General features: G+C 43.9%; 1 protein-coding gene across 2 annotated transcripts in view; it reads left to right on the plus strand.

The window, feature by feature from the left end:
* The window catches only part of ETV6 (ETS variant transcription factor 6), a 164780-nt gene that overhangs the window by 15757 nt on the left and 124066 nt on the right, over positions 1-24957 (plus strand). Inside the window, exon 1 of one of the 2 annotated variants that reach the window (XM_065404783.1) lies at positions 11681-11755. The exons of the other annotated variant lie outside the window; for it this stretch is intronic. The gene's annotated coding sequence lies outside the window, so the exon portion shown is untranslated. Of the gene's footprint in view, positions 1-11680; positions 11756-24957 lie in introns of those variants that run through there. 2 annotated transcript variants of the gene reach the window in all.

Raw genomic sequence — 24957 nt, forward strand, 5'->3', positions numbered from 1 at the left:
CAGCTATGCTCCCTGTAATATTAGCCCCATGATCATCCACCAGCTCTCTTGCAGCTTCTCAGCTGGAGTATACAGTTGTGCCCTGACTGGCGTTTTCAGAGCAGGGCACTGAAGTTGCTGCTTTCACCGTCTGGCCATAATTGAGCTGCCTTGTTCAGTAGCAACTGCTCCATTTGCAGAGACCTTTGGGCAGAGCTCCCATGGTGAAAAGTTAACAAGAGCGCTTTTGTCCCCCTTTATTTTATCCTTTATACTCAATTCCCATTTTGAATCCCAGCCATGGGAATCTTGTGCCTCATCCCTGCTGGGCTGAGGCAGGAGAGAGAACATGAGCATCACAGATGTTACGCGGTCACTTGATGGAAGGGGCATTTTGCTGATTCAGCACCCACAGTATTTGGATATGCAGTCTAGAGTACTATCCTAAACCTAGCACAAGCCTCCTTGTTCAAGATGAGTTAATATAGTTCTAATGGATAGAAAAGAATAGACTGTGATTGTACCTAGGCACCTTTAATACAGAGTGTTAACCTGCTTTCTATATGAGGTACTTATATGGCCGCCATTACCATGGTAACAGAGCACCTCACCATCTTTCATATATTTATTATCACAACACCCTGGTGGGTAGGGAAGTGCTATTAACCCCTTTTCACAGGTGGGGAACAGATTGACTGAGGGTATGTCTACACAGCAACGAGACAGCTGCCTGTGCCAGCTGCCTTGGGCTCAGGCTGCGGGGTTGTTTCATTGCTGTGTAGACTTCTGGACTTGTGTTGGAACCCAAGCTCTAGGACCCTGTGAGGTGGGAGGGTCCTGGAAGCCTACCCACCAATGAAACAGCCCCACAGCCGGAGCTGGGTTGGCTGGCATGGGCCAGCCACAGGTGGCTAGGTGCTGTGTAGACATACCCTGAGTGATTTGCCTGAGGTCACGCATAGACTTTAACCCAGGTCTTTCAAGTCCTAAGCTGGTGTGCTGCCCTAACCACTGGACCATCCTCCTCCCTTTCTACTTAGCTACATCAGTTTAATGTGCAATACCAGTGCAGAAGTGACCGTAGGCAAAACAGCAAATGTCCATGTTCAGCCGTAGCTCAGATGCTATCTTGGGTCTGAGAACCTGTCTTATTAGGAGAGAGAAAGTTACCCTTAATATTTTGAAAAAGGGCCAGGCTATCTTTTAACTGCTACCTGAACAGTCCCCATAAAATGGCTAGCATGGCATAGAAAGGAGGGCTTCTCCAGCAGTGCCCTTTCTTCAGAATACTTACTGTGGGTAGAAAAATTATTAATTCTAAGATGTATAATAAACTAATACTGACCATGGCTGGGGGGATAACCTAGAATAGAAGAGTGTAGTCTTATTTTCCCTATGGGAGCTAAGACTATTCAGTAGACCGTGACCACTTATGGGATGGTCTTCATCCTATGATGCATCTCAGATAATAGATAAAATCTACCAGAGCTGAAGATGCACATGCTAAATGAATTGTCTTCCTGAAATAGGCATTGGAGTTCTCCCTTAGACACCAGAGGGAGAAAGGTGCGGCCTGTGCTATTTATGATAGTCTGGGGAAGTGGTAGTAACAGAGAGATAAGGCATTAGTTCATTGGCCCACCACTTTATTCAGCAGACTCCAAACCTGCTGATTTTCACTGGTTCAGAGATCATCTGTGCTTTGCCAACTACACCATTAGGTATATTATTGATAGTGCCAGCTGCAGCAGAGAACAAACTACTGTAACAGCTCTCTAATCTTGTCTGGGCTCATTTGGGTTTCCTCCCCTGCTACTCACCCACCACCATCTGCTTTGCAGAGTAGACCTCAAGTAGTTGTCCCACTGTGGAGACAACTCTGAAATACTAAAGCCCCCATTACCACAGTATCTCAGCACCTAACATTCTTTTAATGTATGTATTGTCACTACATCCCTGTGAAGTAGGGGACTTTTTGTTAATTATCCTCAGAGTCCACCACCTTTTTTTTTTTTAGTTTGAATGGTATAATGAGGTGAAAATATTCAAACAGCAGGCAGGTTGTTTCCTTAGTTTCTAGACCAGAGGTTCCCAAACTGTAGTGTAGGGTACAACAATGATCTACAGAGTGTGTGTTTGTCTGTGGATGCTTGATTGGTCATGTGGTGCTGGCTCTCCTATTTGGCTCCCACTGCTAGTTTAAAGAAGCTTTTCCTAATTTTAATTTACCATGTAAGCAATTGTTGTGGCTGACACAAGGATTATTCAATAGTAAATGGGAGGAGAGGTGGGTCCATGACATAACGAATGAGAACATCAACCAGACAATCTCTCTGTTGGGATGTCGTCCATACTGTGCAAAGAGAGAAAACCCTCCTCACCCAGAGTCGGATCCTGCCCTGACTTACACATTGGGTATGTCTACACTGCAATAAAAAAAACCCGATAACACCGAGTCTCAGAGCCCAGGTCAGGTGACTCGGGCTCAGGCCATGGGGCTAAAAATTTCAGTGTAGATGTTCAGGCTCGGGTTGGAGCCCAGGCTCTGAAACCCATCCTCCCCGGGGGGTCTCAGAGCCTGGCTCCACTCCGAGCCTGAACATCTACACTGAAATTTTTAGCTCCCAAGCCCAAGTCAGCTGACCCAGGCCAGCCGTGACTGTGCCGCAGGTGTTGTACTGGAGTGTAGGTATACCCGTAGACTGAAGTCAATGGGTTGCTCAGGGCAGGGCCTGGCTTCCAATGCATGTTTAAAGCTGAGCATGGAAGTACAATTTTTATTCATATATTTAAAAAAGATTGCAGGGACATTTGGAAGGGAGGCTGCTAGAAACCAGGGGGGAAAAAGCTCCATTTTGGTTGCTGTGCATATAAAATCTACAAGCCAGAACTGGACCAGCCCTAGCATTTTTGACAGGTCAGTAAAACATTGTCACCAAGCCCCAATATTACTGACTCTTGCCCCACCCTCCTCAAAAATTAATTGATTCATCTTCCATGCTTTTGAACTAGATTAGGAAATCATGTGTCCCTGAAAACTGGGGAAGTTCTTGTTTTCAGAGCTTACCCCTGTCAGAAGTGTCCTGTCCTGGTTTTTGCAAGCCCCAACAGATTGGTCACCTGAAGAAGTGGCAATTGGTCACCAGCTGAGCTGGTGAAATTGACAGGGGGTTGGGTGAACACCATGCATTTCAAGGACTGTCATGTACTAGGAACACGGGATATAGGGCTGGAAGGTTCTTCCTGGATCACTGAGTCCAAGCCACTCGTATGGCTGGCAACCTTGTCAAATAACCCCATAATGTTGCCCCCCTGACCTCCATACAACCTCCCAGTCAGCACCCCCATACAACCCATCCTTCCCCACATGCAGTCAAATCCATATTTAGTCTGAAACTCCAGGTACTGTTACAAGTGCTGAGCCCATAGGCTGCTCAGATCCATACATAGAGGGCTACTGATATAAATATGGATCTGGTGTCTGTACTTCTTTTTACCTGTCCTGAGCCACAGGTGAGAATGGGATTGTGGCAGGTTATGCGGGAGGGGTAGGAAGAAGGACAAAAGGAGCAAGAGGGAGGCGACCCAAAGGACTGAGAGTCAATGGAATGAAGAAATTAATGGGTATGGCAGAGGGAGAGTGATATATAAAAGGAAGGGAAGAGGAGTTAGCTAGGAAGGCAAATGCAAGCTGTTGAGTCCACTGTGGACACCTCTATGCAAAGCTTAATGAGTTTATGTAGTGCTCAGATACTAAAGTGATGGGCTCCCTAGAAATATCATTGAAAAAGAGAGAAATATTCTGTAAGAAATAGTCATTTAGAAGCTGACCAATATGGGCCAGGCCTTGTGATCTATTTCTTGCTCTCTGTTGTTGTTGGTTTCCTCAGCAGTGGAAACCTGACAATGTAAGTTTGAGGAGAAATAAATTTTTTAGAAATGTTTGGGCCTTTATGATGACCCTTATCCCAACCGTTCAGAAAATGTATAGGGGCTTTCCTGTTCCTGACTCTGCTTCTTGACCCTGACCTCCTTTGGTGTAAAATGCTTTGATCTGTTCTGTTTCTAATTACCTTAGCCTCTCTTCAGAGTTTCTCCAGATCTGGCTGGTGAAGAGCATGAAAAATAATCAGGTCCTTAAAGAATTCAAGTGCCATGTGCCGTTTTCAGCCACACACTCCCTGTGAGCTGTTAAGAGACCTGTCAATACAGCCCATGCAACAGTGTGTGAATTCACCCTTATTGAACCGTGGCAATACATTTGCTGCCATGGATTCTTGGCCTGAATCACCTGCAAAAAGCCCAGTGAGCCACAGAGCTGTGCTATGCCCAGGATTTTGTGATTTTCTGTGTTATTGAGAAATCTCCTTGGCATTTCACGCTTCTGGATAAAAACAATTACAAGAGCTTTCATGCTTCAGGTCCTTAGGATGTAAGCTCTTTGGGGCAGGGCCTCTCTTTAGTTATGTGCGTACAGTGCCTAGTACAATAGGGATCGGGGCTGATATGCTCAACTGCAGTGCAAACCATAAGAGACTGGCAGGCTTCAGGATGGAATGTCCCCCAGTGTAGTATTACACAGACACACATCCTGCATTTATTTTATATTCTAAACACCTCCTTGGGGAAACCTGGCCGCTATCAGCGAGATGCTAATGGGCTAGATGGAGCATTGCTGTGTTCTGGCATGGTACTTGATTTTAGCGCTGCTGAATAACTGCAATGAGCAGGTACTTCAGTGGAGGTGTCAGTTCAGGCTTTCCTATATTACCCCATCAGCGTGTCTTGACTCTGGCCTGGAGGGCCCCTGACTAGATTTGGTGGTTCCAACTCTATGCCCATGCAATCCTGGGCTTCACTGCACAGATTGCCAATAGTCAGGGCCATGAAAGAAGGAATAGTGTTTGTTGGGTAGGTGAGATTTATTTTTCCATGTAGACCAGTTAAGGAGGTAGCCAGGCTGAAACCACCAAGAGTTGTCTCTCAAACACACTTTACCAGTAAGCGTTCCTAGAATCCAGTGTATATAAAGCTTTGCTTCGATGCAAGTGAAGCATCTATCTGCTCACACTTGCTTTATTTAAATGCAGATGGCAGGCAACTGAAACTGAAAGTTGAACTGCCAAAAGAGCAAATAAAGCCACAAGAGAGTGTGTGTGTATGTATGTGTATGCACACCCTTTGCCAAACTGTTAAATACATCTAATGCAGCAGTGTAGCAATTAAATAAGGCGGAAACTCAGACTCGTGGTGAGTGAGTGTCTTCCATTAATGGGTTGAAATGGAGCCTGCATGGAAATACACTATTAATTAAGTATCAGAAAGCATAGTAAGAGGACGATATACACCTATCAATGATGTGAGCAAGAATGTGCCAAGTCAAACCTATCAGCTTGAACCATATGGCTTAACACTGCGCTGCAAATGGGCAGCATGTGGTTCTGCCAAGTTACTAGCTGGGTTGCTCAAGTAGTACACAAGAGCCATATCCTACAAGTGGTCAAGTATCTTCTACTACCTGTTGGTTTCAGTGGAAGCTGAGCACTTTTCGGGAGGCACTCCACACCATGCAGGATAGGACCCAAATCATCCAAGCAACACTGCTGCTTGCTGAAATGGAAAACAAGCTATACACACACAGTCCCTCTCCTTCCCTCCCAGAATATTTAAGGGACTGATATGGTGTGTCTATTTTGTTTGTTTGTTTTTAACCTAGATATAGCCTAGGTTAATGGTAGAGGCCACAAATTATTGGCATCTGATTTCTGTTTGTCCTACATAAGTGAGTTTCCTCAGTCTGGCTCTTTGTGGACATATGTCCACAAAAGCTGAGTACAACTAGCAGCAATCACCACTTTTGCATTATGGTCTTGTCTGAGGGGACATCTATGCAAGTGGACGTGTCAGACGTTCTAAGTATGTACTCAGGCAGCTAGTCCATCCCACTGTTGCAGCCACGCTGCTATTTTTAGTACGCTAACTCAATCACAGCTAGCAGGTGTACACCTACTTGAGCTGGGAGTTACACCTCCATCCTGCCCCAGCGGTCACTAGGTTCAGTTTTAAAACTGGATAGATCCTAAGAGGACAGACTCTTCTTTGGCTGTTCCAAAGTCCGAGTTAGAAAACTGAGACACTACATCCACTATCAAAACATGGTTACAAAAATGCAAGAAAATTCTTGAGAGATGCATACGACTCAGGGGCATGATGTTTCTCGTCGTTGAAGTAAATTAGCTTTAATATTCCATAGAAACAGAGTGTGTAAAGTTAAGCATTAAGCAGACAGGATATAAGTTTTCATGCACAAATTGATCTCTGACCCCTTGTGTATGCATAACACCACACTCTGCAGCTACATGATCACAGATTGTCTCTCAGGTACTGCAGAATGTCGTTCATTCCCCACCCTCTAATATGGTAGCCTGTAGCATGAACACCTGTCTAATTTCAGGCTTTTGATCTGACACTCAGGCTTTTGGAAGGTGCTACAATCATTGGCGCCACAACCTTAAAAGTGGTGGTGAGCATACTGAATCCCAACAGGATGCAGAGTCCTCCTGTTATCTGAGTCACAAAGTAGGAGCTCAACTAAAGTCCTGGCTTAAAAACCAATCTCCCCCCCACACAAAAAACTGCTCTATTTTATGTCATTTTTTTTCAAGTAGAAGAGAAATTTGGAAGTGACAGTGTTCTATAGAAATGTGATTGTAAATTGGCAGTGTTTTGGACCATTCATGGAAAATACTTATTTTTAATAGGCATGTGGGTGTCAGCTGAAAGGATAATCTCAGCCTTTTTGATTTCCCATTGCTGGCAGGTTTGTATAGCAGCTGCCCCAGGGGAAGAGGCAATGCACAGATCCCAGTACGCAATAAGTAGTAGACTACTTGCATGGCTGGGTCATTAACTTCCTTCCCTCCATTTTTTGAGCTTGAGTCCTACTGTTGTGCATTGTTTGCCAATTATACAAGTTTGGGGATCATTAGGGACCTTGAAGTCCATGTACTTTTCCAGATGGAAGTCTTTTTGTACTAAGGCTGCTCCGTTTCTCTCTTGGTTAATTAAGTGCCTTGCTTTTCATTTGCCTGTTGGCTGTAACTCTTCTCCCATTTCCTTCCCTCTCTTTTGAGAGCAAAAGGCCCTGGTATTCCTGGCTTGCACCAGGTCCATTTACTAGACTCTCTCCCTGTTATTTGTGGGAGCAAAACAGAAGCAGAAAGTGACACACTGTGGTGCAGCTGGGCCAAAGCTAGTTTGCAGGGGCTCACAAGTGGGATCCTTCTTTATTGCAGCACTGTGTGTTCTGCCAGAGCCCCAGGAGCAATGGTGAAGGTCTGTGTGTGAGAGAAGTCAGGAGAATGCTGCTCAAGGACTAATTCATAGTAAGCAGGGGGCGTGGTATTGTGATTTGAGCAGGGGACCTGGAAATCAAGACTCTAGGGTCCTACTGGTGGCTCCTGGGCTCACTTGCTGTGTGACCTTACCCTAATGTCTCTTCACCACTCTCTGCCTCAGCTTACCTCTCTGTAACACTGTGTATTCTTATTTCCTACTTAACAGGTAGGAATTACTGCTGATAAAGTAGTTTGGGGTTCTCGAAAGTGCAAAGTTATTACACTTAGAATTAGACTTTGGGCTGATTTACAGTCCCTGAAATCAGATCCAATCCTGCTTTTGAAGATTCCCTTCCCTTTTCCCTACAAGGACTGCTCCTTGAGCTTAGGCAGGGTAGGAGTTCTAATGCCACAGGAAAAGTGATCACTGATCATTCGCAGTTGCTGCTCTGAAGGAGAGGGAGCTGGCTGGGTCGCTGTTTGCAAGGAAACCATTTCTCCCTTCTTCTCTTTGGGCCAATAATTGCCAAGCTTCTCAGAAGCGCAAGTGAGAGCTCAGGTTAGTTTGTTAAGCTGAAGATACGGATAGTATTATTTTCTTGTTGCATGGAGAATGTGTAAGTTTGACTCCTTGTATGTCAGGCTGAAGCTGTACCAGGATGAGCTGATAAACTGATGTGCTTAGGTTTGCTTTCTCTTTCTAAAGATACCCCTTGATTGTGCCCTTTATAGTTAATTGTAGAAGAATATTTGTCACGGGATACACTCACCGCTGGGGCGCCTCCTCGCGGCTATGAAACACAAGATCCAAAGAGGGGTCAGATGTGTTGGCGAGGTGCAGAATAGGATGTAATACTCTAACTAAATTGCACCCACAGTCCCAAATATTGCCCACAGTCCTGAGTAGCCAGATATTTCTGCCGAAACGCTGACACTTAAATTATCATCATTAGGATTCAGAGTCAACACGTTATGGAAACACTTCACACCTCTCCCAGCTGTTGTTTCAGTGGCTGACTCAAGAAGACATTATCACGTTAGTTCATGTATGGAAGGGTATTTTCACAACTATAAAGACTATGAATTTAATTTTCATTTTAATGAAAGCTTAAAATCTGCAGAATGTCTCCCATCAATGTTGCACACAGTACCAGAGAGAACGGACTCAATCTATCTCTTGCATTACTGCTGGACATGAAACAAGGGCAGTTAAGTAGGGTCGGGGTCAAGAACTGAGAGCCCAGAGGCGTTTCTCATCTGTCTGCCAAGGTCATTTCATAGCTAAATAGATGTAAAGGCCAGAAGAGACTATCAGAAGTCATGAGAGGAGTCTGCTGTCACTCCTTATTAATCACTGCTTCACCTATAAAATGTTACCTCTTCTTATCTTATTTGATATGGGGAGGGCTAGTCAGCATTTTTTGTGGGCAAAATTTTCTTGTCACAAAATGACTATTTTCTGTCAAAATCACTATTTTCTGTGGGGAAATGTTCATTTCAATTTCATTTTTTGGCTTTCCCCAACTGAGAAAATCAAAATTGAAAATGCCATTTCAAAAAGTTGAATCATTTCATTTTGATTAAAAGTGTCCACACTTTTTTGTTCTCGACACTTCAGATTTAGAACTCTTTGGAGTTTTTCAGTCCATGACATTTTGAATATTTCAACGCTGGAATCAGAAATTCATTTTGAAATGTCAAAATTTCCCAGGGGGCAAAAATTCTCCTTCCCAACGAGCTCTACAGACAGGCACTAACCCTGGGCAATAGTTACTTTCCATTACTTAGGTATCGCCTGCCAAACAAAAAGCTTCAGCCAAGGTCTGCTGAAGTCAATGGGAGCCTTTCCATTGGCTACAGTGGGCTTTGGATCAGTCCCAAAACCCACCATTATCCGATCATCTTTGCTCAATGACTGAGTCTTGAAAATGGCTCCCCTCCTTCCTTGCATGCAGAAGTTACTTTCAATTTTAACTTCAGAGAGAAGTAACTTAAGAATAAAAAGATAATTTCTCATATTTCAGCCAGGGAGCAATGATGATAGCCTGACATGCTCTCCTATCAGCAGGGAGGAATTATTAAACTAGAAGTACAACACGCACACATCAGCCTTGAGGGTCACACTGAGCAAGTCAGACATTCTGCAGATTTTAAGCTTCCATTAAAATGAAAATTAAGTTCATAGTCTTTATAGTTGTGAAAATACCCTTCCATACATGAACTTATGTCTTCTTGAGTCAGCCACTAAAACAATAGCTCAGAGAGGTGTGGAGTGTTTCCATAGTGTGTTGACTCTGAATCCTAATGATGATAATTTAAGTGTCAGCATTTCAGCAGAAATATTTGGCTACTCAGGTCACTGTGGACAATATTTGGGACTGTGGCTAGCATAGGTATGTCTCCTCTAGCTGGGAACTGCACCCCCAGCTGGACATACCTTCAAACAACATGGGACATCATGGAGTAAACATCTAAACTTGATCTTAAACATATTTTTCCCATTTGTTTACAATTCTCTTGTACCTTTTTCTTTGGTCACAGATCAGAGACCTGATTCTCTACTGCCTTGTACCTGGTCATTTATGCTTATATAATGTGAATGTAAAATAGTGAGATCAGAATGTTATCATTTTACACCCATTTTGCCCAGGTGTGAATAAATACCCAAGGTGTAACACAGTGGAGAATTGGGCTCCAGCTGTTGTACCTGAGAGTGGATTCCGGTGTGTGAGTTTTGGTTATCTGCAATTGTAGTGTACTTTACATTAGCCTTAGCAAGAAATGGAGACACCACTGCAGATTTGTTTTGTTTTTGTTTTACTATAAAAAGACATATCTAGACTGAAAATGTGACTTAGAGTTAATTTCATAAATATGCATTTTAAAACAACCACTTTTAGAACTTTGTAGTTATCCAAACATCTGAAAGGGAGAATTGATTTTTAGTAAGAAAACACATACCAAAGTGTGAAAATCTTCAATTAGGATTCCAGTACCCACCTTAACTTGGCCCTGGGGCCCCACACAACCCTGCCAATGCCCCTCAAATATGTTCTATAACAGCTTTTGCTGTATCCGTACAGGAGCTTCACTCAGCTCTGTCGATATACTGCAGCTCTGAACTTTAGCACCCCATCCAAATTCAGTTTTGTGCCCCCATTCTCTGCTCCCTGTTTTCTAGGTTGAGACAGTCGATCTTGACTCATTGGTGTGGAATATAAGGACACTTTCCAAGTGGTGGCAGCTTTTGATGCAAAATCAGGATCCACCAAGGGCCAGCTGAGCCGTGGAGTGATGGAGTTGCAGCTGCTACCTGCCACTGGCACTGCTGGATTTGCTTATCCTCCTAGGATATTATATATTATTGGACTCATCTTTGATTTAGATTAGTTCAAGTCATTTTATTGGGGGATCTGTACACAGTTCCATTACATTAGAAAAGGGGAAAAGGGGGGGGGGGGAATCAGCACCATGGGGGGGGGGGTTCTACATCAGGCTTTAGGGTCAATTTCCTCTTTCTCTTCCCTACCACTCCATGAATTTCACATGAATCTAGATGCAAGTTTGAAGCTTCTCTGAGGCTTTATAGAGTTGGGGGGCAGGGAGGGGTAAGGAGGGGAAGGCTGAACTGGCCCGGGAGCTCCATTTGAACATTTTGCCATTAGATAATGAGGGTAGGAGGGCTTCCTGAAAGTGTGGAAGTGCAGAGGAGAGAGACTAAGATAATATCTGTATGGTGAATTCAGAAAGGTGTGAGGATGGCTCCCTTCAAATGCCTCCTATAGTGTGTCATTTATGGGGCACTGCTCCCCTGGGAGGGCCAGCCAGGAACTATCCCAGTGAAAATGTGTGGCATGTAGGGTTTGCCATGCCAGATCAGATCGGGGCTCTATCAGCCACTGGATCTTACCTCCAGCTCTGTGCCATATCAGATACTTCAGAAGAAGGTGAAGTCCCCTGCCATAAAACACCTGGTCAGTTGTGAAATGGTGTATGTGGGGCAGGGAATTCCCCCCCAGTCAGTGGTAGCAATCAGTTTATGTCTTGAAAGATTATGGGGCTTGACACAGCCTAATAGCCAACCCCTCCTTTTTTCTCCCCTGTTGCTCCCCCCATGGGTGGAAGAGAAATACTCCCTACAACTATCCCCCCACATGGCAAGGTCAAAGGGAGATTAGATAATCCAATCCATTCCCTGGGCCCAAATAGCAGCTGTTTTCTCCTCCTAGTGATTATCTGGGAGATGCCCTGACTGCTGCTTGGGCTGCCCAGCTGCGAGGGGAGGATAGGAAGAGAAGCTGATGAGCCATACAGCTGCTGCATTGAGGGAAGCTGCCTATTGAGCAGTAACTGGGCCCAGATCCCCCGACGAGGCCAGATCCAAGACAAAGTTCTAGTCATTAGCAGCCCTGGTCTCTCAGAGCAAAGCACTTAAGTAGGTGAGTAGCCCCATTAACATCCCTATTCCTTGCTGAGCAGCATCGCCAGAAATGTTTGCTAAATTCTGATCACAGGGCCAACTACACCTGGGCAAACCTATAATAGGATTACACAGGGTGTCACTGAGGAAGGAACTGGGAAAAATGGGGTTGCAGAGGTGTAAATGAGGACAGAATTTGGCTTACAGAACCTGTATTACTGTTAATGATACATGAGATGGAGGGGAGGAAAACAAACACCCCCCTCCCCCTCCCAAGTTGACAGGACTGTCAGATTCTATGTTGAGCTGTGTTGAAATTTAAATCCTGGAGCTCTGAGTAGATGTTGAAAGAGACAAAAAGAAAGACACTAACGGACACTCGCCAACTAAAAACTCTACCACAGCTACACAAAAAGACCCCATTAATCATGCCAGGAATATTTAAAGCACCTTCGGGGTTTTTTTTTAAACTGATGATTATTTCAATACATTTTCCTGCCTCTCTTCAGAAGAGAGCCTCAATATTTGCAATTGCTCTGGCATAACATTTTTCACGATTATACTAAGAGGCAGGCTTAGGTCAGCAGAGGGAAGCTGCTTTAATGAATCCAAAGGTTTGTCAGCCAGCCTAGCTTTTGTACTAGTACCAATAGGCTGTGCCAACAAAATGATCCCCTCCAGAGATTTCAAGTCATGGGCTGTTTGTGGGATTAGGATAGAGAGGGGAGAGAGTTACAACTCCATTTTCTACTTGAGTTCATATCATTTATGCTGGAAGCCACTAGAAGATTCCTTCCCTTTCCTCCACCACCACCAGATTTTTAGGATCCATACAATGGTCCTGATCCCGCATCATAAAAGTTAATGGGAAGTTTGCCATTGACTTAAATAGGAACAGGTCCAAAGTGTACGCTTGCATGGGGACTTAGTCAGCTGGGACTACTTGTGAGAGAATGAATTTCAGGCTCAGATCCCTAGAGGATTTTCTTTTCTTTCCCTACTGGATAGACCCAGGATTTTGTGAGCAGCAAATTCATTCTCAAAATTAGGACTCAATCCTGCTCGCATTGTAATCAGTGGGAATTTTGGTACTGGTTTCAGTAGGAGCAGGATTGGTCCCTTAAGGAAGAAACAGTGATTTGCTCTTGTGTATGGATTTAAGGTTTATTAAAAAAAAAAAATTTCTTTTCTAACATTAGGGAGTAATGCATGATAGTTAAAGCAGGGGTCTGTGAGACAGAACGACATGATCAACTGTGCCCCAGACTTTTTATCTGGCGAGGTGGTTGCACTTTCTGTGCCTTTGTTTCCTCTTATATCACAGAGGGGATAAAATACTCATATACCCATGGGAATGCTGGGAGGCTTTAATTAATTTATATCTGTAAAGTATTTAGCAATCCTCAGATGTAATGTTCCATGTACTGTAAGTGCAGAGTATTAGCAATAATATGAAATTATTTTGTATTTATTTGTTAAAGGGGATCATTTAGTTTTGGGGGTGGGGGGAGTTTAGAAAGAGGTGAAGAGGCATGTGAGAAAAGAAAAGTGAAGAGAAAGGAGGTAGATGGTTGAAAGATCAGAGAAAGAGACCAGAACCTACCCACGGCCATCAGGGTTTGTGGAGATGCCATCAAATTGGGAAGCATCAAGCTATCATTGAGCCTCCTTTTTAACTTGCTGAATAAAAAATGTTTAATAATTAGCAAGTAAAATAATAAGCTTCCCCCCCTCCTTGTAGTCTTTAGCAGATACCCAGAATAATTAAAATAAAGGAATATGGAATGTCCCATGTTCTGAGGGAACTACTTTGATTTTGGGGGTGGGCTGATGGAAATGTAAAGTCCAGAAAGGATTGCTCACCCTTGCAGTGCATCAAGAGGTCTAGTTCAACACATAACAGGGCATCGCTGAGGAAAGGAAAAGAAATGCATGTCAGGGATGGTCTTAATAATACTTAGTCCTGCCATGACTGCAGGGGGACTGGACTAGATGACCTCTCAAGGTCCCTTCCTGTCCTATGATTTCTATGATTCCTTAAGCAAAAACAAGACATTTGTGATGCACGTTGAGGGGAAGCAGACTCAAGTTTGAGACTGACACTTTGTCTTTAATTCACCCCATCGTGCCCAGGTAATTGCAGTACACATGGTTTGTATCAAAGCTCTGCTGAACTTTCATAACCAGATCATCAGGATCTTGCACAACACACATGATGTCAGGTTTTGCTACAACTCAGGCTTGGTCCGTCTAAAGTTCTGTTGAGTTTTGTGCACCTGCTGTCAAACATGTGCTAAGCTTTGACCTACCATGGCTTGAGTTTCTTACGGTTTTGGGTTGAAATCATGCAAAAGCTCTGGTTATATGTGCTTTTGACCAGAGATGGGCCTAAACAAAAGTCCTTGATCTGAATGCTCCCAGACTTGGAGCTTTGATATCCAGATCTGCTTAGAACTTTTAAATGGAAAAAGTTGGCTTTCCCTTCCCTCCCCATCTTTATGTAAATAAAAAATTATTAAGGGTGTTTTGCTTACAACAAAAAAGACCAAGCATTGGGTATTTCATTTGAAAGATGAATTTGCTGGGAAAGTTGTGAGTGAATCTTGAATCACCCAGCTCTCCTCAGTGTCCATCACAAGGTTCATGTTTCCAAAAAACCTAGGAAAACAGGGAATGCAATGTGGTTGAACATGCTTTGCAACCTTAGCTATGGGGTTCACCCCCAAAGGAAAGCTAAGAGGCAATATATTACCCTTTCTGCTCCTGCAAAGTTAGACACACCAAGGACCCAGTCCTGCAAACACACATGTACAAGAATAGTTCCACTGAGTTCGAGAGGATTACTCATGTGTGTACTCAAGTGATTTTCTATAAAAAGGAGTATAAAAAAATATACATGTGATTTAAGTAACTTACTCTACATAGGCCTGAGCCAAAGCCCATTGAAGTCAATGGGAAGACTTCCACTGATCTTAATGGGCATTGGAATCTGTTCCATATTGCCTATATTGAGAGTCATATGTCTCCTTTTTCAAACCAGGGTAAATGGCACTATTCAAGTCACTTTTTACACCAGTGCAGTTTGCCTGCTCTAGGGTTTTACCGCAGTGCAGCTTCATCGTTGTAGCTACCCATAGCACTAAAAACTCCAGTGCAGACAAGCCCATAGTATGGACTCAAGCCAATATCCTGATCCTCCAATCAGATCTGTGTAGGTGGACCACTGTGCTTGTACAGACCCTTGCTGACTTCAGTGGGACTGCAAGTGTTCAGGGATCCACTCCCATGGATCTGATTGCAGGAATGGGGCTCCATGTGAGCAAGAGTGTAAATGTTGCTCTCTTTTAAGGGATGAACTTGATGGGGATTTTGGGATACGGCCCAGCCAATTCTAAGCACTGGAAATATTTCTGTGATCCTTGGGCAAACCTTCCCATTCGCACATTTTAATAGCTGCCCTATTTATGGAGACATTTATAAGGCGGCTACAGGAAAAGCTTTGTTTAGCACCATCTCCTCCTCACACTATCACAGAAGCAGCAAAACACAGTAAATTAAGTCTAATTGTCATGAAATTTTGCATGTTCATAGGCCAACAAAAATGATTAAGGGTATGTAATGGCTGCTGGATGAGGAGAGATTAATAAGACTGGGACTTTTCAGCTTGGAAAAGAGACGACCAAGGGGGGATATGATTGAAGTTTATAAAATCATGACTGGTGTGGAGAAAGTAAATAAGGAAGTGTTATTTACTCCTTCTCATAACACAAGAACTAGGGGCCACCAAATGAAATTAATATGCAGCAGGGTTAAAAAAAACAAAAGGAAGTATTTCTTCACACAACGCTCAGTCAACCTATGGAACTCTTTGCCAGAAGATGTTGTGAAGGCCAAAACTATAACAGGGTTCAAATAAGAAATCGATAAATTCATGGAGGATAGGTCCATCAATGGCTATTAGCCAGGATGGGCAGGGATGGTGTCGCTAGCCTCTGTTTGTCAGAAGCCAGGAATGAGAGACAGGGAAAGGTTCACTTGATGATTGTGTTCATTCCCTCTGGGGCACCTGGCATTGGCCACTGTCAGAAGACAGGATACTGGGCTAGGTGGACCTTTGGTGTGACCCAGTATGGCTGTTCTTATGTTCTATGTCTTATGAACAGGCTTTGAGTGAACTCTGAGGCTGTGATTTTCAGACTTCCCTGAAATTCAATGGGAGTCATGCACCTAATTCCCTTAGGCTCCTTTGAATATCCCACCCTGAAGCCTTGTAATCATTTTCTTCATTACATTTTTACTTGTAACTTTCACTGTTTCTGCTGCATTCAGGGGAGCCTGCATTATACAAGTAGGTAAATAGGAGGGACAGATTTACCATCTCTAAACCATTCATTATTTTATATACCTCTATCACATCTCCTGTTCTTTTCTTCAAAACTAGACAGTCCCATTTTTTCCCCTACCTCTACTCATACAGAAGTCTCTGTTTCCTTCACCCATCTCTGTACCCTACTAGATCTGCTATTTCTTTTTTGGAGTTAGGGTGACCAGAACTAAACACAGTCTTGCTGGTTTTCATTGGGTTGTCTACAATGATGTTGAGGTCATTTTCCAGAGGGCTTATAGCTAATTTAAAGTCCAGCACTGTGTAACATTAGTTCAGGTTACTCCTTCCGAAGTGCAGTGCCTAGCTTTTGTCAATGTTGTAGTTCATCTGCCATCATGCTTCTCGTTCAAGTGCCATTAATCTGGCTAGGTCCATCTGGAGTTCTCTACATTCTTTATTCCTGACTAACCTTAAATATTTTGTGTCCTCTGAAGATTTTCCCCCCTCATTGTTCACCCTCATTTCCAGATTAAATATATTAAATGACACCGGGTCCAGTATGGTTCCTTGGGAAACCCTATTGTTAACCTTTCACCATCTTGAAAACTTCCTGTTCATTCCTATTGTCTTGTTACGAATTTGGCCCAAAAGAACTAAATGGTGTTGGTGCCTTTAATTTATAATTCCACCCAGTGGTCCCTTGCCTGAATGCCCATGCACTTTTAAATTAGGCCTCATAGACACAGGTTTCAAAATAGTGTTTAAATGTGAGCGGGTCAAACTCACTTGCCAAGTAAGCCACATTCTAACACAGCTCTATCAAAGCCTGAACCAAAACCCCTCTGAGCAGGGTTAGATGACATGGTGATAGAAATGCCTGAGCTGTGTCTACACCGCAGCGTCTACCTTTGGTACCTTCAGTGAACCTGCTACATCAGTAAATTGCAGGTCCCATTTTTGCCAGTGTAGATGAGGCCTTAAAGATCCTGGCCCCACCTGTAATGTGATTTGCTTTACCAGCATGGAGGGGCCCAGACCACTATCTGGATCCCAGCAATCCCAAACTTTGGGGAACTGGGACTTCCGCAGAGCTAGTTTTGTCATGGCCTCAACCTGAAATCCTCCGAATAAAGTTAAATGACACTGGAACAAAAAAATGCCTGATCCATGTTGACACAATAGCTTCTACCTGCAGAGCTGTGCTGGTGATGAACTGGGGATCCCATTTTTGCAGCCTGCCTGTCCAGCCTTGTTTTTCAAACGTTGAAGCCTTTTTATGGTTTGCCTCTGCCTAATTTTTTCCTGAAATCTTGCAGGAAGCTCAGCTTGCTGTGTCCACTGATAGCAGCTGAAGTATCAGGATCCAAACGAATATATTGACTACTTCGGTGTGTCATTTTAAATGAGCACAACATACCCTGTTTTTTCTTCAGAACAGCGTGACTTAGTGCACAGAGCACTGGTCTGGGACATGTTTTTCCCCCAGCTCTGCCACTGGCCTGCTGGGTGACTTTGGGCAAGTCACTTTACCACTCTGTGCCTCGGTTTCTCCATTTTTAAAATGAGGATAATGATACTCACCGTATGCAAAATGCTTTGCGATCTATAGATGAAACGTGCTGTATAAGAGTGAGGTATTTTGTGACTGGCTGCATTTGTACTTAAAATCTGTCCAAAAGTGCCATAAACTTAACTGGAGTAAAAGGGATGTTTTGCACTAAGCTCTCATTTCAATTATCTTTCTGAGAAAATGAAAGTGGGAGGCTGGTAGTACTGGCTAAAAACACCTCAGGCATAATGAGAGCAACTGTGGCCCAAGCTTCCCCCTTCACAGCTCTGTCAATGACCTGCAGCTGCCAGGTAGCTTTACCAGTGCGGCACAATACACTGCATCCTGACCTGCAGCACATCCTGTTCTTCCAGTCGTTTGGCTTCTCTAGGACAGAGACTGCCGGTTATGCTGCATTGTGCCAAACTGCACAGTGTCTTTTGTGTGTGGATAAGTGAAGATTAGGAGGAAACATTTTTCTTGTGGCCTGGGCCCAGGTCTCCAGAATTGGGAGGCCCATGTGCTAACTCATTGCATCAGCAAGGCCCCCAAGTTCTGCGCGTGGTTTACAGGAGTACAGACTCCTGGTTTACAGACTTGAAAGCACCTGATTCTGTAAAAGCAGACTGGGTTCCTAGAACTGGAAGTAATTGAAATTATCCCAGGGCAACTTTAATCAGCAGATAATTCATTGCCTTGATGTATTTTCTGATCCCAGCATCGCTCAAGCTGACCTGTGGCAACTGTTTTCTTAGCTCAATTGAGCGAAGTTACTGCTTTGAGGCCAGGAGGTCCTCCATTCAAAACCAGGCTCCCCCATCTCTGCAGCTATTACCCATGTGCTCTGACTGCTAATGTTAATTCAGCCTCTATCCTGAACCCTGCAACATCTGTTCAGCTAAATGTTCATCCCACTAGTAGGAAAGTAATTCTGCTGTGCAAAAGGGGAGAGAGAACTGGGAGCAAAGGATGTGTCGTTCTGAGAGTACAAGTTGCTTCTTGCTTCAGCTCCTTTATTTTATACTGAATTTAACTGCCGTTTAGAATGAGCAGGCTGCTTTCAGCAACAAGCAGTCCATAAACCACCTCTGTTTCCTGCTGATTTCATGTTTCGCTAGGAAAGACATTGCACAGGAATCGAGATAGGATTGACTAATGAGCATGGGAGTTTGTGGAACAACCACACTGGAGACAGGCTCATTCTCTCTCTCCCTCTCCCTCTCTCTTTCTTCCAACTCACTCTGAAGAGAGCTAGTCTCAATTTACCATCTAACAATAGGCCTGCCCTGAGCCCTTCTCTTGTGCCACGGTTTTGCCCCGTTCTGAAACTGCTGTCTCTCTGAAAATTCATTAAGGGCTCTATGACCCAGATGTTTGTGCGGTGACACTGAAGCAGCTGTCACTGCTTTAAAAGAAATACTTAGCAATATTTCTTCCAAAGACCTGCTAGTTCTTCCTGGGAAACTATGGGAAGCATTTTTTAATAGAGAGACTTGTGCATAGGCATAATGTTTTCTAGACTTCTCTTCCCTCGTTTTTTAATTACGGGAGGTGTTTGCATGCAAACAGGATTTCTGCCTCTTAAGAGTCCATCTGCTTCCACTGCTTCCACTCCACCTGAAATCTTAACCCACTGCACGAAACATCACGGACATTTCAACAGCGGCTCTCTGTGAAGAGAAGTCCTGAGTAGTTGTCCCTGCGGTGACAAGATTAAGAGTATTCAAGGCTCGCTTGGTCTATGGTTCGAGCACTTTCAAAGGGACAAACCACGTTCAGGTTGTTCGCAGATCTATTTTCAGCCGAACCTGAAGAAACAGGCTAAAGTTCAGCTAGAACTGAGGGGTCTACAAGGGTGAGGGAAACGAACTGAATTGCTACCAATGAAAGTCAACCTAAGAATTAATTTCTGTAAGGTTTTCCATTGGCTTCAATGGGCTTTGGATCAGGCCCTATGTGCTTGGTGAGTGGGAGCTACTCAGGGAAAAGAAGGGGACTGCTTTTTATACAAGCGTCTTTAGAGGTACTCATTTGTGTAGTTGAACAAGGTAGGGCTGAGCCAAACACAAACTGTGTATCTGGAGCTGAACTTTTCCAGAGCTTCAGCTCTCATTTTGGTTGGGACCCATCTCTAGAACAGAGAGGTGACCATCTCAGACTTAAACCTGGAGAACAAGAAGTTACATCAGAAAAGCAGTGCCTGTATCAGCACTAATGCCTGTTCTCAGCCTTCAGGGCTTATGTTGCCTTTCTATGTGCTTTTTGCAAAGCACTGTATACACCAGGGGTCAGCAACCTTTCAGAAGGGGTGTGCCGAGTCTTCATTTATTCACTCTAATTTAAGGTTTTGCGTGCCAGTAATACATTTTAATGTTTTTAGAAGGTCTTTTTCTATAAGTCTATAATATATAACTAAACTATTGTTGTATGTAAAGTAAATAAGGTTTTTAAAATGTTTAAGAAGCTTCATTTAAAATTAAATTAAAATGCAGAGCCCCCATGACCAGTGGCCAGGACTCGGGCAGTGTGAGTGCCACTGAAAATCAGCTCGCGTGCCGCCTTTGGCACGCGTGCCATAGGTTGCCTACCCCTGGTATACACCAATAGTGCAAATAAAAGTAGTGTCTGTGTGTATCTGGTAAAGTCACACATGTAAATTTATGTAAATATATGCAAATTAGGCCTGGCATTCTGGCCCCTTGTAAGTTGCCAATGCAGCCATTGGTTTTGCATCACTGCCCTAAGTAAACAAAGATCTTGTTTTCATGCTGTCCCCGTACATCTGTGGCTGTGACTTGAATGGTGGGTGGGAATCTGAGTACTTGTCTCTTTAATTATCTGATTGGCATTAATGAGCTAGCTGGATACGCAAGTGAGCTGTCAGGTTTTTCAAGAACACTAGATATGTCTCGAGTGCAGCTGGGAATGAACCTCCTAGCCTGCGTTAGCTCTGCATGAGCTGGTGCATTAAAAATAGCAGTGTGCATGTTGTGGCACAGGCTAGCCACTCAAGCACAAACTTCCCCAACCCCTTGGGTCCCATACTCAGGTGGCTAACCCATGCTGCTGCCCGGGCTGCAACATCCAAGCTGTTATTTTCAGTGCGCTAGCTCGCATAGAGCTAGTGCGTGTCTGTCTGTCTAGGTTGGGGAGCACGCTCCCAACTGCAGTGTAGACATACCCTCTGAGGGTATATATCTAGAGTAGGAAAACAGGTTTTTATTTTAAAATGTGTTCACCATGATCAGCTAGCATGTATTAAAATACACTTTGCCCTGTCTAGGCCAGGGTTTTAAAACGTGTTAGCTAAACTGTATTAATGATCATATTTTTAAAGCGCTTTTTTGTCCTAATTTAGATTTACCCTAAGTGTCTCATAAGAGTCTGAGAGCCTGTTTTAACCAGAGTAACTTGATAGTCAATTAACTAACAAGGTTATAAATGCTACTCCAGACATTCCCCAACATTTGGTTTAGACGCACACACTAGTGGATGGGGCTTCAGCCATAAAATAAACCACAAGAGTATCCCCTAGGGTAAATTACAAATGTTTGTGTCCTGGAACAACATGTTTGTGTGGAGTATCTACACTAGCATGAACAGTCGTGTTAGTTAATTTGAGTTAATTGGCAATCAGTTAATTTACATTAACTACAGGACCACAAACTCTAGTCCAGTCAAACCCTAAAGTAAATACGAGATTGTCAGATTTCCTCCTCCCAGTTTGATGGAAGGATAGAGATCTTTTAACAAAGGCCTCATCATCACACAAACAGGGAAGAATGTTGCCAACCTTACTCATGATGATTGGTTTCAGTAGGCTACTCCTGATTAGCAAGGGTGGCAGAATCTGTGCCTTGGACCAGTTAGAAGGATGACAATGGTTGGGCAATGGATTGAAGGACTGGGGGAATCCTTGTTTAAATACGGGTTCAGAAGAAACTGGAAAATGGAACCACTGGCTGAAAAGAGAGTCTCCAGACCCTGGACTTATGATTGCCTTCATTTGAATGACTAATTTTGCTGGAAAAAATAGAATCAAATCCTTTAAAAGACTGTGCTCCTCCTCATATTTTGTAGTGCCCCACACGTCCAGAACAATGAACGGGAAAATGTGGGCTTTATTTGGTAGAATCCAATGGGATATTTGGAGTTGCAGCTGACCTGTAGTAACTTGAATTAATTGATTGCTACTTAACTAACACGGCTGTTCGTGCTAGTGTAGATACTCCACAGATGTTTGCTCCTGGACACAAACGTTTGTAGTTTACCCTCGTTCATTTTTAAGCCCTCCTGCTGTGCTTAAGGCTTTGCGATCCCACGAGGAGAACCAAATGCAAATAAATGAATAAATGATAAGGCTGTTGTCTTACAGGCTTTTTAAAGTTAAAACGAGAGGGTTGCTCACTTTGTTGCATGTGGAGGCCAAGTGTATCGCACACACCAGGGGCTCCTTGCATCCCTCCATTCTCCCTCCTTCCCCCGCTTGGGCTCCTAAACTCCCTGGCAGGATGGGAGGGTGGTACACAGGAACTCCCTGCAATGCCTCCCACCACCTCCTTCATGCTAGAGGCTCTCTGTGTCCTCCCTTCCCACCCCTGCCAAGATCCTCCATTATCTGGCTATGCCTGGGGCTCTGTGTGCCCATTTCCCCCTCCCCATTCCCTGCCCCCAGCATCCTAGCAGTATGCCTGCGCTATGGAGACTATACCAGCATAGCTATGTCGGCATAACCTGTAGTGTAGACACAGCCTACACTGACAGAAGGAGTTTTTCTGTCTGTGTAGGAACACAGCCTCCCCAAAGAATGTTAGCTACATTGACGGGAGCCCCGATCCGGCCGGTAGTGAAGACATACCCTGAGAAAACGCGACTAATAAGTGGGGTTTTCACATACCTTTCAGCACGGCTTCCTGATCGCCATGCTTCAGGCAGTCCTTTTAACTAAAATTATCAATGTATTTGTTTTGTATATATCTGTGTATATAATATCTCTGTGTGTGTGTGTGTGTGTGTGTGTGTGTGTGTGTGTGTGTGTGCATGCACATATAGCTAGATAGATTAGATTGTGAGATACAGTGGAACCTCAGAGTTACGAACACCAGAGTTATGAACTGACTGGTCAACCACGCACCTCATTTGGAACCAGAAGTACATAATCAGGCAGCAGCAGAGACAAAAAAGACCAAAATATAGAAAAGTAATACTGTACAGTATTGTGGTAAACGTAAACCACTAAAAATAAAGGAAAAGTTTAAAAAAAGATTTGACAAGGTAAGCAAACTGTTTCTGTGCTTGTTTCATTTAAATTAAGATGGTTAAAAGCAGCATTTTTCTTCTGCATAGTAAAGTTTCAAAGCTGTATTAAGTCAATGTTAAGTCAATGTCAATTAAGTTGCAAACTTTTGAAAGAACAACCAGAACATTTTGTTTAGGCCTGGTCTACACTAACCCCCAACTTCGAACTAAGGTACGCAACTTCAGCTACGTGAATAACGTAGCTGAAGTCGACATACCTTAGTTCGAACTTACCGCGGTTCAGACGCGGTCCACACGCGGCAGGCAGGCTCCCCGTCGACTCCGCGGTACTCCTCTCGCCGAGCTGGAGTACCGCAGTCGACGGCGAGCGCTTCCGGGATCGATATATCGCGTCCAGACCAGACGCGATAAATCGAACCCGGAACTTCGATTCCCAGCCGCCGAACTAGCGGCTGGGTGTAGACATACCCTCAGAGTTGCAAACATTTCAGAGTTACGAACAACCTCCATTCCTGAGGTGTTCATAGCTGAGGTTCTACTATATCTGATCTTAGACCTGTCACTGTAAAAGGACTTATCCCATCCTGGGCCTTAGAACAGTGTAATTTTATGGAGGGAAATTCTAAATTTCGGTGGGGATAAAAGGAAACCTTTCAAAAAATGATAGCTGTTGGAAGCCACTCACAGTTTTGTAGTGTTAAAATCATAGAAGCATAGGGTTAGAAGGGACCGTAAGGGTCATCTAGTCTAATTCCCTGCCAAGATGCAGGATTTCTTGAGTCAAAACCATCCAAGACGGATGGCTATCCAGCCTCCTTTTGAAAACCTCCAGTGAAGGAGCTTCCATGACCTCCCTAGGCAGTCTGTTCCATTGTGGAGATCGATTAGTAGGCAGCAGGCAGATGAGGAGCCGTGGTCATTGGTGCATGATATGATGAGTGCAACCGATCACAGATATCACCATCTCTAAGTGAGTGTGTGTGTGTAAGTAATTCTCTCTGATCCACACTGCAAATTTTTATTGCATATTCTCCTAGGCACCTCCACTCCCATCAGTGGAATGTCTGCATATTAAACTAGTGCAGAAGAGGCTCTAAATATTCAGAATGGGGAGGAGAGGTTTGTGTAAGTTGGTTAGGAGAATTATGCTCTTAAAGCCCAACCATTACTCACAGAGGCCCAGATTGTGAACCCTTTATTCTAGGGTTGCCAACAGTCCCTTATTACAAGGGACATCCCTTACTTGTTCATATCTGTACAACAAGATTGTGAGTTGCTGAGTGCTTCAAAAATACCCCTGGCGAATGTAGGTGCTGCTGCTTTATATTATTTATTAATAAATGATAATATCGGGAGGAAGGGTGGGGCGGGGGTGCTAAGAAAACAGTCCCTTATTTTTGAAATATGATGTTAGCAGCCCTACTTTATTCTCACTGGTGAGCACTTACTTAAGTGAGTACTATTGACACAAATGGGATTACTTGAGTGAATAACTGTTCACCAGTGTGAGTAAAGGGTTCACAGTTTGGCGTATCCAAGGCTCTGGTCCTGCAAATACTTATCCTTGTGTTTATATGACTGTGAGCGGTCCCAATATTCACCACATGTCCATGGTTGCCGTCGTGCAGTTGTGTGTAAGGACTGGAGCATAGCCTGTAAAGCACCTTGGGGTCTTTCCAGCTGACAGACTCTATATAAACATTATTACCCTGCCCTGCTGATGTAGATAAAGTCCAAATCTTTGGGAAAGAAAACTATTGCCAAAGAAGCAGGTGTGTTAGTTCAAAGTGGCCCATGAGGAGCAGCTATAAGCTTGTACTTTGCCCATTTACTGAGGGTTTTATCTGATCCTTGGTTATACGACCCGATGAAAATGAAGATTTACTGTGGCAGTTCCTGCATAGCCTAATATGTAGGCTACTCCCTGAAACACTGAGCCATCTCTGTGATAGCATGTGGGTATTTTGGGTGCTCCTACCACAGGGGTCAGCAACCTATGGCACGCGTGCCAAAGGCGGCATGTGAGCTGATTTTCAGTGGCACTCTGCTGCCGGTGTGGGGTTCCGTCCACCGGCCCCGCTCAGCC

The sequence above is a fragment of the Emys orbicularis genome, chromosome 1 (genome assembly GCF_028017835.1).
Source record: "Emys orbicularis isolate rEmyOrb1 chromosome 1, rEmyOrb1.hap1, whole genome shotgun sequence".
Classification (NCBI taxonomy): domain Eukaryota; kingdom Metazoa; phylum Chordata; order Testudines; family Emydidae; genus Emys; species Emys orbicularis.